Source organism: Vulpes vulpes, chromosome 13 (genome assembly GCF_048418805.1).
Source record: "Vulpes vulpes isolate BD-2025 chromosome 13, VulVul3, whole genome shotgun sequence".
Taxonomy (NCBI): domain Eukaryota; kingdom Metazoa; phylum Chordata; class Mammalia; order Carnivora; family Canidae; genus Vulpes; species Vulpes vulpes.
In genome coordinates, this window is record NC_132792.1 from 114,022,897 (window position 1) to 114,040,756 (window position 17,860).

Below are 17,860 nucleotides of genomic sequence, written 5' to 3' on the forward strand. Positions count from 1 at the left end.
TTTTTTTTTTTTTTTTTTTTTTTGGCCAGTTCAGGGCCAAAAGTTTTAATTTAAACTGTAGTTCACTTGGATTTCTCTTCTCAGCTCTTAGTTTCATAGCACCGTATGGACAGACGGCACATTAAAGATCATCTCCGTCTCTTTCCTATGACGGAATCCCTTCTGCATCTTCATATTTGTGGGTTACAAGTACAGTTTGTATCATCTCTTATATTTCAAATTTACTGGTTCACATATAATCTTGTCTGTTAAAATTGATTTCAAATGCATGAAGGCGGGATAAAGCTGTGTACAGAGGACTCTTCTGCTATTAAGAGCTATAGCTGGCCGCGGGTAAGAGGTTAAGAATAAATCACAATGTTCTTCAGGTTCAATCACTAAGAAATTAAGAGAGAACGATCATCCTGATTCTAACATCGTATGGATCTCTTTTACTAGCCTGAAAGTTCTCAAGGTAAAGGACATTCTTAACAGTTTTTGTATGCATAGTACTAAGTGTAGGTCAAATATAGTAGGTTCCAAATGAAAGTTTACTGACAAATATACAATGTACCTCCTGTACTCTTTCAGCATCTAGCATAATCTTGACCACACAGGTGCTCATCATACATTATCTCATTTAGCCTCCCTTACTCCTCACTAGTGCCCTAAAGAGGTGAAGTTACTACTATCAGTAGGTCTGTTTTTCAGATGAAGAAGCTGGAGCTCAGAGAGATTTTTCTCAGGATGAGTTACACCCAAGCCTGCCTAACTTCAAAGCTCAAGTTCTTCCCATGTGACAAGATGACCTTAGTACTGGAAATATATACGTTTGCTGAGAGTTTTAGCTCTTTATTCTAAACACACCTGGAGTGCCAGCCCCGCCCATTCCCCATTGTAACCACATTTCCTGTGGTCCTCCTGAAGAAACTCTCAAGGCTGGAGAGTCATGCATGTGCCAGCCCCTTGGCCTCAGTCATAGGTACCAGGAATGCACCGTAGATGCACGGGAGGTGATCAGGTATTTTTCTACGAGAAAAATGGAATCACAAAAAAGGTTGCAGTTGAGGCTTGTCATGGAGTATAAAAGAAATCAAAGTCAGACATATGCCAAAGTTGTGAAGGAGCAAAGCCAAGCATCTTACAGAGAAAATTTGTCCCTGTAAGGATGAAACAGATAGAGAAAAAAAGCACAGGTAAGAGTCATTGTGACCCCAGAGAGGGAGAGAGAGGAGCTGCCTGGCAACTTCCCAGTTCCCAAGAGGCCTGGCTATACTTCCTATATCTGCCTTCCATGAGGTTCCCCTGTATCCTCTCAATAAGTTCCCCTCAATTTAAACAAGCTGTCTCTATAACACCTTTCTGTGCTTACCTCTGCCTGGTATGGCCCAAGTAGGTAGATTCTTAGAGGGGAATGAAGAGCCGGCACCTCCTTGTGGTATTTCTCCGGGATCTCCTTTTGGCTTCCGTGTGGTATAAATGTAAACTCTTTAGAGCTGGGCTCCTAAGGCTCAGTTAGGAACCGGGGGCATTCAAAATCTTGTTGCAGATTTGGGGCACTCTGAAGTCACAGTGACAAAAAGTCTGCCAGGGAGCCAGAAAATGAAAACCCAGAAGAAGGCTCCTCCCCCACCTTGTTGCCTTTCAAGTATCAAAAACCACTCTCTTGGAGCATCCATGAGGAACCACATGCCAAGAATGCTTCTTTTACTGAATTTCTTGCAGCCAGGAAGGCAGTTTCCCAAACTACAATCCAGCCTTTGTAGACCTGGAATTCCCTTCCTGGGACAATTACATTTTGCTTCTGCTTAGCTCCATGTTGCTTAGCAACTGCAGTAGCATCAGGGAAGCCACTGGAGAGAAGATCCCTTTCTAAAGTGGGGCTGGGGTGGGAGTAATCAGGAGTGGAAATTAACTTCTCATTTCCTAGGGAGAAAAAGATACAATGTGGACTTCAGAAGGGGTGAATTAGGCTGCATCTGGAGAGAGTCATTTAAATATCCACATCACATTGAATAATCAAAACCAGTATTTGAACAGAATTATCTAACTTTGCAACGTAACTTTATATCTGGTATTTCCTGTAAGCCTTATGATGATTGATGCCTTAGGACAAGACTACAGTTCTCCGTTTACCCAGGAGGAAACTAAGATAGAGGGTACTGAAATAATGTGCTCAGCTTCATCTATCCTATCCAGTTAATGATAGAGGTCTAGAATCCAAATCCACCGCTTCTGTCTCTCCACTGTAGCTTTGACTGACTGATTGATTGATTCACTCATTCATTCATGACATAGGACCGATGTTTACCCAACATGCATAGAGAGGCATGATGACTTGAAAAAATTAGAATTTTTGAATAATCACTGCTCCAAACTCCCCCTCACGCCCTTCACGCTATTGCGTGAACCTCTACAAGATCCAATAACTAAAGAGATATCACCTGGATGAATAAGACCATGTGTCTGTGTTCATTCTGACTAATTAGCCTTATGTCATACCAATTGTTAAGTGTTTTTGACATTCCACAAACCCTTACTGACATACACCAGTCTCCAAGAACAACTGTATCCAGTGAAGGTATGAGGTATAATGCAAAGCCCTTGACCTCAAGCAGTTCACAGATGGTGGCTAGAGGAAAGTGAAAAATAAGGGCACACAATACCTTCTGGAATACTTCTCATGGCAGGGAATTCATTACTATTTTAGACAATCTGTTCTCATCTTAGATTCAATCACAGAGTCTTACATTAGATCTCGAGCTAATATCTGCCTCCCCATTGCATGAGTTGATTGGGACTTGTTATACCCGCCAGAGCAGAGTCAAGCAAGTTAATTCCTGTCTTTCTTGAACCTTCCTTACTTTTAAGGACAGCTTTCACATCCTAATTTAGTTGCTCCTGATATGTTCTCACTGTCCTGCTGGGACTCTCCTATGTCCTGGAATCAAATATGTAGAAAATTCTATAGCTGGCTTTGTCCCCAAACATAACCACCATTTCTACATTTCCAGAATTGCCCCCAAACTCCAAATATGGCTCCATCACTCTACAGTTCATGGTGACTGTCACTTCCTTTGGTTAGGTGCACCGTCTATTCACTCACCTAACTTAAGAGGTTAGGAGCTTTCTAAGTAACCAGATCATATTCTGGGGGTGTCCTTTCTATTGGATCAGTGATTCTCAAAGTTGGTTGCATGTTAGATGCTCATGGGGCATTTATTATCAAGACTAGTTAAATCAACATGTGTCCCAAGCATCTCTTAGTCTCCTAGGTAATTCTTATTTACAGTAAGTGTTGAGAAGCATGACATTAGAAAATACTACCTCATTTTCCAAAAAAAAAAAAAAAAAAGTGAGACTCAATACTGTATATAAACTCAAAAAGTGGAAGTGACTAGCTCTGAGTGATTATACTTCTTGACCTCAATTTCTTATAAAGGAAGAGTGTTTGACTCTTCTTTCTACCTTTAGCTTCAGAGAGGAGAAAATGACAAAATCTACCCTTGTACTTTGAGCCATATCTTACTTGAATGTATGCCCTTTATCTGGTTCTCAAGTCATATAGGGAACAATTATCTTGCAGTATCTTGCAGATCCTTGCAGTATGTATGATGGGGGGGGGGGTAAGGAGGGAGGGTTTCATGATGGTTATTTTACAGGTTAGGCACCTGGATGCCTACAGCAGAGAGCAACAGCAAGTCAGCTCTTTGGTGATATTAGAGACACATTTATTCATATCCATACTTATTGACATTGTCCATGCAAGACATGGTTCAGTCCTCAACAGTTTTATCTTTGGTTGGAAAAACAGGTTACAGGAAAAAAAAAAAAGTATATGTGGGCAAAGGGGAAAAGGAAGCTTATACATTAAATAGAAAATAAATGTGCAGGAATTTTAAAGAGGATATGATTTCTGATCTCACCCTACTACTTCTGCATCTATGTTCCATGAACTTTCTAAATGTCTCCTTTCTGGTATCGCCATACATAAATGTAAGTTATAAGCTTGCATGCCAATTTTCCCCACTAGGTTGTAAACTCTGAGTTGGAATCTCTAGTCATGCTACCATTATGTCCTGCAGAGTCCATACTACATAATTATTTGACAAATGCTCCAAATGCTATCATTGGAGACCGTGTAGAACTAACAGATGTGGGGGATCCCTGGGTGGCTCAGCGGTTTGGCCCCTGCCTTTGGCCTAGGGCGTGATCCTGGAGTCCCGGGATCGAGTCCCACATCGGGCTCCTTGCATGGAGCCTGCTTCTCCCTCTGCCTGTCTCTCTCTCTCTCTCTCTCTCTCTCTCTCTGTGTGTGTATGTGTGTGTGTGTCTCCAATGAATAAATGAATAAAATCTTAAAAAAAAAAAAAAAAGAACTAAGAGATGTGTGTCGTGTGCATGCCCATCTGCTGCTCAGATTGTCCCATTATGTTCTCCAGGATCCTGGGGCCCTGGGAAGATTTCTTAAAATTGCATAATAGTAAGTTGTAGGCCGACTTCCTTACCAGCTTCAGATTTTTTGTGTGTTTTACGGTCCAGTTCTCAGATAACCAAAAAATGGCTGAATAGGAAAGAAGATAAGAATTGCTATGATATTTAGCTAGGATTTGAATACAGGTCCTATTATATCAATAAACCTATCATTCAAGGATGGGTTTTTTGTTTTTAGGAAGCCTTTACTATTATATATTAGCTATTAAACATTAAAATATATCTAAAACATGTAATATATACTATGTGTAGATGTACATATACACTTACGTATATATGTATGTATTTTATATATAGATAGATGAAACAGAGAGCAAGAGGGTTCCCTTTTCTTTCCTTTCCTCTCATCTCTCAGAATTGAAAAGATGACCAACGTGCAAGGAAGGAACATTGGATGAGAAGTCAAGGGACTTAGAGTCTACTCATGGCTTTGTCTTAACATAGTGACTCTCGATAGTCCATTGCATCTCTATCCCTGTTTTCTCAGCTTTAAGATGACGAAGTCTGACTAGGTAATCTCCCAGGTGAGAACTCATCAGGCGAACTTTTACTGCATTATAATTCTGTAGACTTACTTAGCACCTATTACAGTAAATGTTTAATGAGGCCTGTGCTTCTTCGAGCTGCTCTTCAAAGGTCACAACACAGGAAGGAAGACCCTATAAATATGCCCGGGTTACAGAAGTGCAGAGACTTGGGCAACAAGCTTTAATGCTAGCTCAGAGGATGCCCAAGGGCATATATATGCTCATGGGCAAACCCTCCTGATTTCTGGGGCTCACTTCCTCCATTTGGAAAGTGTAGGAATTGGCCCACATGCTATCTTAGTCCTCTGTGGGCTTGAGTACAGGATTTCAGAAATCTGGGTGCACAAGGAAATGGGCAAATGTCATCTGATTACAGAGAATGGTTGTTTTGACTTTCTATTTTGTTCCTTGATCTCTACTTCTGTCAGCAGCTCATTTTGCCCCGATGAATTTTTTTCTAATTAAAGAATTACTTTCCCGTCAACAACAATGTTCCAACGTAATGGAGAGCCGAAGACCTATTGAAACATTGCCACAACAGAGGTCTTGCGGTGTGATGAGCAACAGAGAACAAGCGTGGGACCAATCAGAACATTGCTCTGAAAAAAAGGAGATGGCAAGGGCACTTGGGTGGGGTGGGGTGGGGTGGGGTCGGGGGTCGACTATCTTTTCGGAACCAGACTGAACCTCATCCAGGGACTTGGACCGGGATGGGAGTTGGGGACAGTCTCCCTTGCCCCACTTCACTGCAGCATTACCGTGAGCAGAGTGAAGAAGAATGAAGATGCTTGGTGGCAAAACTCCAACCAGCTGCTGACCCAAGTAGTCTGTGGCCGAGGTGGCTGATAGGGGGTTATCCCCGATCACTATCAAATCATTCCTCAGTCCCAGTGTCCCCAGACTCTCATATAGAAGGGGGTAGTCAGAGTCCTCCCGGAATCTGAGTTTTGAGTACACTTTACTCGAGGTCTTTAAGCAAAACCATTTGCAAATCTTCCCGAATCCCATCTGTTCTATATTGTCCTACACAATATAGATGGCTCTAAGGAGCACCATTCCTCGGTGGCAAGTGAGTTGGCTGGGAAAAGCTCCCCCTTTGCAACCCAAAAATGCAAACATTCAAAAGGATGAAAATACCACCATATTTTGTACGAACTGACGAAACCTCATTCTTCCCACCACCCTGAAGAGGGAACTGCACGCCAACGTGCCTTTGCATCTCTCCGCGCCTCTCGGCCGCCTCCCCGCCCCCCCCCCCCCCCCAATCAGGTGTCCAGTTTCTGCGCGTAACAGAAACGTGCACCGAAGCAACGGAGTGCGCGTACGTCGCTTAACAAAATAAACAAAATAAAGTAAGATAAAATAAAGCAAGCCCCTGAAAGTGAGACGCAATTACCAGGTGGAAGAAGAAAAGGAAAAGGGAAAAATTAAAAAAATAAAAAAATAAAAAAATGCAGCGGGTTTCCGGAGCCTATCACATCTCGCGCCTGGTCGCGCAGCTCCCCCAACACTGCTCCCGTTGTGTCGGATAGTGGCAGTGTTGAGCCCGGGAACCCGCGCCCAGCCCGCGGCGCTCCCCGCGGCCGCCCAGTCCCCGCGTCGGACTCCGGCGCGCAGGAGCCGCTGGGCCGCGAGGGCGCGGGGCGCGGGGCGCGGGCGCGGGCGCGGGGGGGCGCGGGGGGGCGCGGGGCGCGGGGCGCGGGCGGCCTCCACCAACTGTTCTCCTCCTCCCCCAGCAAGACCGCACTCCCTGCAATCGATCGAAATCCACCGAAATTCACCGCGAGAGGGAGGGTGTAGGGAGAGGTCGCCCGCTGGCGCGGCGGCGGCGGCGGCGGCGGCGGCGGCGGCGGCGGCGGCGGCGCCTCCTCCGGCTGCAGCCGCGAAGCTCCCCGGCCCGCGGGGCGAGCGGTGGCGGGCGCCCGCGCCCCTCCGAGGCGCATCGCGGGCGGCGGTCCCCGCTCGGCTCGCCGCGCGGCCGCCGCGGTCCTCCCCCTCCCCCGCCCGCGCCCTCCCCCCTCCTTTCACTAGGACTCCGGGACTCGGGAGAGGGCGCGGGAGGCAGGCACACGGGCCCGACCCCACTCCAGCGCTCGCCGGGGGCGCGGGCGGGCGGGCGGGCGGGCGGCGAGGGGACGCGGCGGGGGCGCGGGGCGGGCGCGGCCATGGAGCGGCGGCGGCGGCGGCGGCGGCAGCACTAGCGACCGCGGGCGGGCGGGCGGGCGGGCAGGGCCGCCGGGCGCCGCGGCCCCAACTGCACAGCTCAGCAAAAGCGCCCTGGCCCTCCGCGCCGCCTCCTGCGAGCCCGAGCCCGAGCCCGAGCCCGAGCCCGGCGACGTCTTCGAAAGCTCCCATCCATCCCTTGGAGAAGAGGGGGCGAAACAGCGCCGATCGGAGGGACGGGGGGACAGAGACACATATATATAATTTTTTTTTTTGGCTCCTGCTAAAATTAGCCGGGCCCGCCGCGCGCTGTGAGCGAGTGAGCGAGTGTGTGCGTGCGGGCGGGCGCGCGTGAATGTGATTACTCCAGGACTCCTCGGGCTCCGGAGACGCCATTTTCCCCCTTGATATCTCTCTCCGTAAACCGCGGCGCGGCGGAGGCGGAGGCGGCCGCGCCGGGCGGGAAGCGCGGGGCCGGCCGGGGCGCCCGCCGCTCGCCGCCGCCTCCGCGCGCCCGGGGCCCCCGGCGCCCCCCGAGCGAGGGCGGCCCGCCCGCGGCTCGCCGTTTGACAGATGCTCATCGCCATGGAGTTGCCGCCGCAGCAGCAGCGTTGGGGGCTCGGGCGAGCGACGGGAGCCGGGATCTGAGCGAGCGCCGGGGCCAGCGGAGCCGGAGCCGGAGCCGGAGCCGGAGCCGGAGCCGGAGCCGCCGGGACATGGGTGAGCACGCGCGGCGACCTTGGCCCGGAGCTCGGCGCCCAGACGCGCGCACGCCGGGGGCCCGCACGCCGGGGGCCGGGGCCGGGGCCGGGCCGGGCGGGCCGGGGCGGTGTGTGCCTGCGCCTGTGCCTGCGCCCGTGCCCGCGCCCGTGCCTGCGCCCGTGCCCGCGCCTGTGCCTGTGCGCCCCGTATGCAAAAGTTAACGTCGCCTCGCCGGGGCTTTGACTTTGCACCGGGCGGGAACGGGGAGACGCGGGCCGAGGGGGCGGGATGCCGGACCCGCCAGGCTGCGGAGGGTGCGCGCGATTCCGGCCCGCCCGCCGCCGGGCAGCGATGCTGGCTCCTTTGGAGTGGCCCGTTGGCGGCGGCGATGGTGGAAGCGTCGGGCGGGAGGGCTGGGAGCTTATTGAGTTTCGCCTAAGCGGATCCCCCCCACCCCAGCCCCCCCACCCCCACCCCCGCCTTCTGCACCCTCCCCCGGTCCAGCCGCCGGCTGCCGGGGCTGGCGGGGTTGGCGTCGGTGGAGTGGACTCGGGAGGGGGAGGGGGCAGGGAAAGGGGTGGGAAGGCGGCAGGATGTGTCCATGTAGGATTTTGGGGGGTCTCTTTGTAACTTGCAGGTTAAGTGGAGCTAGAGAGCTACATTGTATCCTAGTCGGATGGGGGGTGTGCGTGTGCATGTGGGGGGATGTATCAGAATCTAACGTGTCGTTAATAGAAAGAAGAACAGGGAAGAAGTGGTCCAGCCGGCCAAGGTTGGTGTGTGCTTGTGCTGTGGCTCTGTGTCAGTCTTTCTCTTAAAATCTCAATCAGTGGATCTCAGTCTCTCTCTCTCTCTCGTGCTCTCTCCGGTTTTGGGACTCTGAAAAGACAGGAATTCCCTTAAAAGCAGACGACTGCCTTTTTTTTTTTTTTTTTTTTTTTTTCCCCAAAGCACGCATTGTGTGTGTTTCTAAGACGAGCCCTGGGCTTGAGAATTAACGGCAGGCTTCCCCGTTCGGTGGTTTCCAGTGGGAAATCACTCCGGAAAGGGAGCCCTTCAGTATCGATTTATTGTTTTTGTCTTTCAAACCATTATCTCTTTGGCTAAAATACTGTCTGCGAAGTTCCACAGGGACGGAGTCAGGTAAACTGGACCGGGCAGATCTTTAGCAAGATGGTGATAACGGTGATGCTGTTTTGGTTGTCTGTTTGTGATGGAAGCATTGCTGGGTAATAGCAATTTCTGATCGGTAGAGCATGCTGGTTCTAAAAAAATAAGTGACTGCCTAAATGCTGTCCTCCAGTCCCCTTCCCCTACACGCTGCAAACACCCCTCCTCCCGTGACCCACGCGCTTACAATTCTGAAATCGGATCCAACTGGAAATATTTTCTTTGGAGATCGGAAAGTTGTGCAATTGGAAGTAGAAGATGAGGCTAGAGGTACCGGGGGTGTGTGGGGAGGGGGTTCTTACTGTCCCCCCTCCCCATGCCGAATTTATTCTTTATGTGTGTCTGTGTGGGTTCTAAGGGTGTGTATATCCATCTAAAAGGACTGTTGAGGGAAGGATTTCCGATTTGTTTCCGCTTCAAATAAACTGTCCTGATAATCTCATGGTTGGCGTCTAATGCTAAAAGGCCAATTTGTGTGTCTCTTTATCGCCTCAGAAACTCTTCCAAAAGGGCGGTTTATTCTCGGATTCTACAACAGCTACGTTTCCTTCCGAGCCCCCACCTCCTACCCTCCACTATCCACACCTCCCCCCACCCCTAAAGTTTGGCTGGAGTCTGTGGTCTTTAAGGAAACCTAATACTACTTGTTTTCTTCTTACATTATTTTTTGTTCTCTTCCTTTTCATTCCTTTGCTCTTTATCCTGTTTTTCTTCTTTTCCTGCCGATTGGTACAAAAAAACTAGTTTCACAAAGTAGCTGTCACTAAAACTATCTTGCGGTGTGTGTGTGGGGGGGGACCCACCTCCTACCCTCCTTTCACACAGGTAAATCTCATTAGCCCCATTCAAACTCATCTCCATTAGCAAATCCTGTGTGTGTGTGTGTGTGTGTGTGTGTGTGTGTGTGTGTGTCTTGGGAGGTGGGGACAGGAGTGGAGTCTAGAAGAGGAACGTGGAGAGGAAGGGTGGTGTTCTTTGCAGGCCACATCTACAACACTGAGGCCAGACCTGGACCGTCTGGGAGAGTTTCCTTTGCTCACCCCAGTTAGATGTTGTCTGGCTGGGATGGGGAGGCGGGGCCAAACTGGTCAGGGGCGTGTGAGGGAGGAGAAAGTTTGTAGCACTTTAAAATGTAGCCAGTTTACAATTCCTGGTCACTCCCCCCCACCCCTTTCAGTGACTTCCACCATCCAGAGACACCCAGAGGGAGGCTTGATCTCCAGCCCTAACACGGGAGGCCAAGGGTTCAGAGCGAAGTTGAAGATGTTGTGTTCTCCTCTGTCCTTAATGCAACTGTGCTACCAGAGAAGGGCGTTGGGACAGATCGGAAGGGTATGGTCCAACATAAGAGTATTTGCAAACTGCAGGGAAGGTAGCCTGAGCAGAGAAGGAGACCAGGTACTCCGGTACTCCGAAAATGCGCCTTTGCCCCTTATGCCCCCTCCCCCAGTAAGAGAAAAAATCGGTAGTCTTGGTGCAAAAGCTGGGCTGTGGGCGCTGCTCACCACTCTCAGTAACCTGAGCTGGGCTGGGGGAGGAGGTGGTGAGGGAATGCAGTCGGGAGCCAGAGGAGGGAAACTGGACTTGTCTCCCGGAGCAGGGCAAATAGACGTGTCACTGGAATAAACAAACTAGAGGTGGGGGAGGGGACAGCATGTAGTGAACATTAGGGGGAGTGGCTGAGAGGCAGCGGTGCGGTAGGAAGGGGCCACTTCTGGCTTGGGAGAAAATATCAACTGCCTTATATGTTCATAAATGGGCTAGGCAAGTCAAGGAGTGTAATCTGATCTTTTGTATGTTAACATCATAACGTTACATAGGAAGGCGCCGCTGGCAGGCCCAGTTTTGGACTTCATGCTGGGGAATCCTAGGGGTATCCCTGAGTGAACCAGGGAGCCTCTTTGATGCCAGGAGGGCTTCTGCTCCTGCACTCATGCTATTTACAGCAAGTTGCTTTGTAAATCACCTGACCCGAAGGAGGGCTGCCAGAAAGAGAAAACAGTGCTTTGGAATATTTGTAGAATTCCGTGGAAAACGGTAGGTGGGGAGAGGCAGGAGGCAGGAGTTTGCTGAAGAAGAAATAAATAGGTAGACATTTGCCCTGGATTCCTGATTCCGTTTCTGCTGTTATCTTGACTTTCAATTCCATTAGGGGCTGAATCGATACTTCTCTGGCACAAAAATGTACCTCTAGGAGAGTTCTTTCAAGCCAGTCATTACTTTGAGTTGTACTTCAAACTCCGGTCCAAAGCTTCTCCATAATATGCAAAAGGAGGTAGATGAGAGTGGCTGGATGGGACGTCCTTTCTGGATTCTTGCAGAGACAACAGAAACTTGGCTGGGCCTCAGCCTCCCAGAATGCCAGTTTTTCCCTTGGAGACTTGAAGTTTTAATTGAAACCAGAAAGCTATTGAAGGCAGACCCAGCCAATGAAACCTTGTTTTCTCTGCTGCTCAGGAATGGGAAATAAATAATTTTTTGCTGATGGCATTTCAAGTTGCTTCAGTTCTGCTCCTGCCAGAAGAATGGGGTAAATTATTATTAACACATAGGCATTGTCAGGAGTTGCAGTGCCTTAACAAAATGAGGTGGTGTTATTGAGTTTACTCAGGGACCCCTCTATGTGGGAGAGGTCTTGGGGGGGAGAGGACTGCTCTTGTTGGGGAGCAGGGCAGCCCTTCCCTGCAGAAGAGGAAGACTCGTAGAGTCCTTGCCACACATCACTGCGCTTGTTCCTTGGGTTCCTGTGTTGAAGAGGACAAAGCCATCCAAGTCCACTCCCATTCTGTGGTCTGTTTTGAAACCTGGGGAGCTTCTTAAAATGGTTTAAGTCAGGATTAGGTGAAGAACACCACCATCCTACATATTGTCATAGGTCTGAGTTTCTTTCAGACCTATTTCAGATGCCCTGGTGTTTCACAAACTCTTCATCAAATTGCAGACACTCTGGGTACCCTAGCACCTGATAAATGCAGATAAACACGAATGTGTCCTCAGAGTGTACTGCCTCATGAATACCACCCTACAGTCTTGTTTTACTTTGGATTTTTATTTCCATTTTCACAGTCTTTGACTAGACTCTCTTGTCCACTTAGACATTCCAGGTTGGGGCAATGTGAAGTTTGGGGGGAACGGGTGACCTCAAAGGATTGCGCGCAAGTTACTGGGGCCTTAGAGTTCTCATCGGGAATTTTCAAAGGTCTTTCAAAGTTTCCTGTCAGAGCAGAGTCCCTTTCAGAATTGGTTTTCTTATATCCTTAGAGGGTGCCCTCCAGGATTGAGGGAATTTTTTGTTTTAAGTGGTCTTTGGCTTAGAAACTCACAGTTGACCTCCTGTCCAGTTCAGAGCAGATGATGCCAGGGTCAGATGGAGAGCAAGAGCAGCCCTGAAATCCACAGGACACCTTTTGAGGAAGCAGGCAGCCCTGATGATGGATTGTGATCAGCAGAGCCTTGCGAAATCCCTTTAGGCAAAGCCAGCTGAGCTGACCCCAGGCAGGCTGAGGCTTCCACCTTTCCAAGTGCTGGGGAGGGATAAGGATGAATGGTGAGCAGATAAGAATTTCAGAACTTTGAACTTGGAAAAATGTTTCCCTGACCCAACTTACCCCATTGAAAGTACTCCCTTTCATATGCATGGCTCTTTGTTCTTTTCAAGATATCTTCATATCAGATTGGCCCCCTTGATGCTCCTCAGGCGGGAGGCCAGATGAGAAGTGTCTCCCCATTCAGAAGATGAAACTGACAGGCTGACTTGCTCAAGTGACCCAAGGTGCTGGCTCACCTGGGACCAGAAGGCTGTGTGGGAGTGTGAACAGCATCACACCTGAAGTGACAAGATCTGCTTTGGATCCTGTCTTCACCACCTCCCAGCTTAATGACCCCTGGCAGGTTGTTTAACCTCTTTGAGCCTCAGTAACCTAATCAGGAAAATAGGGATAAAGATGCTTACCCTGCCTACTTCACAGGGGTTGGGAGGATTAAATAATACCAGCTAATTTCTGTAATTGAACTCTGAGAGGATTTCCATGCTGCCTCTTGGAAACTGGTGCCTGGGATTATTGTCGCCATAGCCTAGAGATTAATAACCCTCTGGTGTGACCAGAAATGCCTACAGGGGCCTTTGTGTTCCAAGACAGGGAATACTTGTTTTCTGCTCCTGAGCTGACTCATAAGAAAAACGTGTATGTATCTGTTTGAAATCAGTTGAATTATAAGATGCCCTGTATATGCCACGTGTATCTAAGACTCAAAGTCTCAGAGAATATCCAGTTTGGATTCGCAGATGTATTGGGGCTCAGGAAATGCTCTTTGCTAGGAAAGAAGGAAAGGAAAGGCATGGAAATGCACAGAGACTCAGGGCAAGGGGGAGAGAAAGTGAGAGGGAGGTTCTCCTTAGGGAGCCCCAGTGGCTGAGCAGAATGTTTAGCCTCCCTTAAGAAAAGAACTCCTAGCAGAATTGCTTCTGTCCCAGCAAACCTAGTATGTTGTCTAGAACCAGTTAAGTTCTTCACAGTCCGTTTTCTCTCTGCCTCCTCTGGATTGCTCCTCTTTCTCTTTCCCGTGATTCCTGGCTCGCCCTGTCCAGCAGCCTACACCATGCACCTGGCAGTGTTCTCCAGTGAACCTCATTTTACACAACACTTGCTGGCCTCTGCTCCCATTGGACTGGTTTCCTCGCTGCCCCCTGGGCCCTCTGTACACGTATCCACCTCTGCACCTGGACCTTCTCTCTGGAAGTTGCCCCAGTTGGTCCCTTTTAGCCAGAGCTTTACCTCTTAGGACATCAGACCAGCTCTCAGCTCTGCACCCTGGTCTCCAGAGCACTTCAGGTCTAAAGCACTTGCCTGGCAACCGGCTCATGCTGCTTTGCTGTTTGTTGTCACTACCGCCCAAGGCTGTGAGTCCTTAAAGAAAGGGGCCAGGTTGGCCCCACAAAGCCGTGCCCCTCCTTAGGAGTGATTTCTGTTGCATGAATGAATCACAGAATTTATGCAGAGGTAGAATATTAAAGTAAATGTTGTTTAAGGTGTACCAGAGCTCTGTACTGTGAAGCAACACAGTGCACGCGCCTCTTAAACTGAGTGAATAAGAACCACTTATGTTAATGGCTTTTTATACTTTTGGCTATCTTTCAGGGGCAATCACCCACTCTGTCTCTCCCTCCAAGCCTAAGAGGTAATGATGTTTTACCACATGTACGTCCTAACAGTCACTGATTCACTCATTCATTCAATCAGCAACTATTTATGAAGTGCCTACTAGAGCCCCATCTCCACACTAGTGCACCCAGCTCTTGACTTTCTCTGAAAATTCCAGTTGCATTTTTTGTCCACCACACTCATTTTGGCACTTAACCACGCAATCTTCTTTGTTACTTTAGTCCAAGTGCTTCCCAGCTCCTCGATGACTGAGCAAGCCTGGCCGTGATGGAAAGGAAGCTGGAGCAGAGAAATGCTCTTGGCGGGGACAGGTCCGGGGTAAGGCTCCTGAGAGGCAGGCTGCAGGCTGGGCTGGCCACCCGTTAGGCTATGATGGCCACCCATTAGGCTTTCTACTCCCTAGGCTGAAGTGTCTTGAACTGAGAGAGTCTGATTGCTGTGGAAAGAGGGGACCATTCTGAAAATCTGTGATTGCATAGCTAAAAGGGTCCCAGGAATTTTGAAGCTTTCCTCACCCCCCCCCCCCCCAAAGCTCAGAGCTCCTCAGACCCATTTAATGGCATCCCAACAACCAACCTAACCAATCCCACTGAGATGTTGTGCACTTTGTGGAGTGCTTGCCACAATGGACAAGTTCTAGAAAGGGAAATAGGGTCAGCGGAAGCTCCCCAGTTAGAACCAGAGAGCCAGATTTGGAGGGCGGGAAGGGGAGAGGAGGAGATAGATGGTGAGTTAGGGTGAAGAAATACCCTAAAGAATACAACAGAAAATAGTGGGGAAGGAAAAAAAGGATGGATTCTCTATATCTTTTTTGAATGCTAGCCCCCTTTGGTGAGATAGCTCCACTGAGACAAGGGAGATAGTGTAGACAGCTTAGAAAATCTAAAGTATATTCCTTGTCTGGGCTTTACTATTGCCTCCCGTGCCAAGCAGGCTTCTGGAATCCCTGCTGTGGCTGCTACTTGGATTTCCTGGATCTGAGGGTCTGGGTGTTACTGTTTTGTGTGATTCTGTTGGACATGGAGGCTGAAGCCATGCCTGTACTTATGGGGTCCTCAGTGAGGTGGTTTTTGTGCATTCTGAGGTCAAAGGGAGTGATGATGCCTAGTTTGTCCAAAGCCAGAAGCCTCTGTGATTTGGGTTGGAGTGGTTGGGCTTTGATCTGAGGCCCTGTGAAAGTTCAGCAGAAATTCTTACTCACCGAGGAGCATGCTGATTGAATATTGAAGAAGAGGAAGTTCTGCAAGCTACCAAGGGAATGGAGAGGACATTGTATCTGCCCTCAGTCTGCTGGGAGACTTCGTAAGAACTCGTGAGAACCAGTGGAGGAATAGGAGAGGATGGTCACCTAGGGCTAACTGAAGTGTGGTGGGAGCACAGAGAAGGCCAGAATCTTGGGGGAGTAGGTGGGACAGGGACTGAGTCCTGAACAATGGGACATTCTTGCGTAGGTTCAGAGCAGCAGAAGATACTCAACATGGGAATGTAGAAGCAGAAAGAAGACTACTTCCCAGAGACCAGGGTTTTATGGAATGTCAGTTGGCAAGACAGATGAAATGGGATCCTGTGAGAAAAAGGCCAAGGCTGCATGTTGAGATGGGAGCCATGACCAGTTTTCAGAATGCAAGAGGAATAGATGTGAGGAGGAGAAGGACATGTCAGTCAGAGAACGTTCATAGATACCACACAAGAGAGAACCCTGACAGCTGACTGTCCCATCCACCACTGGTCTTGTTGTCAGCCACCAACTCTTCAGTCTGGGGTTCAAAAGAGGCATCTTTAGAATAAAAAATAAACTATATCAAAGCATTCAGAATGGGATCAGCCACTCTGGGGAACAAAAATACTCTGATACTAGCATTTATCAACAGGAGTTTAATGTATAATTGGAAAAAGACATACAAGTTGTCATAACAGTGCAATATTTAAATGGTAGTGCAAGATTGTCCAAGGAGAACTATAATTAAGGAAGGGAAAGGGGGCTAAAATTTGTTTAGCTCTGGTAGGCCTTGCATCCCCTCTGTGGCAGATGCATAAACATGTAGGTATCAGATTATACTTTATATTCAAATGATAGTGAGAAAAGCAATTGTGGAATAATTAGATGGTTGAGAAGTTGAGAAACTTGAATTAGGAGTGAACAGGTAGTGGGGTCAAAATCCAAGGCCCTTGAGAGAAAGACTTTGGAATTTATTGTTTGTTGGATTGTTTAGTTTATACCCTTTGCCTTTAGCTAAGTCTATCACTTTAATCCCCAATTTACAAATGGCATGGTGGAGGACCAGAGGTTAAGTGACCACTAACTCTGGGTATTTGAAGACTGGTGGCATTATGAGTCAGTGGAAAGTAAATGACATTTGGAGTCAAAGAGCACTATCTCAGTGATTTAAATTGTCAACTTCAGTTTTCTTATCTTTAAAATGGACACATCTCAGGGTTAAATCAAATAAAAAACTTAAAGCACCCATTATATACTAGATGTATATAAAAACTTAGGATAATTTTCTTTGCCAGGTGGTTCTCTCTATTCTGCTTGGACAGGAACTATTATGATCATAGTTACTTCTTATAGGTCTACCATTTTTCAGCTGCCTGGGTGCTATTCTGCATATGTTATTTATTGTAGTCCTTGCACAGTTCTGTGAAAAGACAAGGAGGGCAGGTGAGAGAACTGATGCCCAGGGTTAGAAGTGATATGGCAAGTCAGGTGGCAGACTGGTCTTGGAGCTCACATCTGTAGAAGTTGCCAGGGGTGCTTGATTAAAAGGTGGCATCACTTTGTGTTTTAGAGACATTATCATGTAAAAGTAAGAGTACAAGCTTGGGAATCACATAGACCCTGAATTTGATTGTGGATCTAGTAGAAATAGCGTAGGCCCTTGAGCAAATTATTACTCTCTCGGCTATTATTTAAAATGAGGACAGGCCTTCTGTAGAGCAGGGATGCTGCTTCGATTAAACTCCTAATGCCTGTTGAGATCCTTGGTTGTATTTACTCCCCTCACTTGCTGTAAGTCTGTACTTTCCTTGACTCCATGGAGAAACATAGGCAACAAGTGATATGCCAGAGGTAGAGCTTGCCCTACGAACTTGGGGGTTGGCCCAGCAGAGCTTTAGAGATGTCTCCCCAGGGACCCCCGGTCTCATGCTGTTGTGTTGTGTTATTGGTTCCCAGGGGAGGCACTGTTTTTGAAGCTAGAGCTAGACATGTTGGTTAATGCATAATGTGCGGCTTTAGGCCTCACAGTTTGATTCTGCTTCTCTCCCTACCCTGGAGATCCCTGAACACAGGGACCAATCCTTAGTTTTGCATTAGGCTCAGGCAGACCGAGCCGCAGACCCAGCAGGATCTAGAAGGAGGTGAAAGGTACCAGCCCAGCCTTTGGAGAGCTCTGCTTGTGGAGTTGAGGATTTGAGGCTTAGCACCTGAGCATGTCAGAGGTGGAGGGAGGGCACAGAGTTTACCTTATTGCACCCCTTTGTTCTACAAATAAGGCTGGGGAGTCCCAGGGAGAAAAAGGAACGTGCCCAAGGCCACTGGCTCCAGTTGGCAGAACAGGGAATTGAGCCTGTAATTTGTGACTGAAGTCAGTCATTTTCCTCTATAAGACAAACTGGGAAGAAGAAGAAAGCAACACTCAAACAACATCAAACACTCAGGTT

The 17,860-nt window shown here is 48.6% G+C and overlaps 1 protein-coding gene across 1 annotated transcript in view; it reads left to right on the forward strand.

The window, feature by feature from the left end:
- Window positions 1–7,735: 7,735 nt before the first annotated feature.
- SETBP1 (SET binding protein 1) overlaps window positions 7,736–17,860 on the forward strand; it is a 357,184-nt gene continuing 347,059 nt past the window's right edge. The window contains exon 1 of the mRNA XM_072732276.1: window positions 7,736–7,883. The gene's annotated coding sequence lies outside the window, so the exon portion shown is untranslated. The remainder of the gene's footprint in view (window positions 7,884–17,860) is intronic.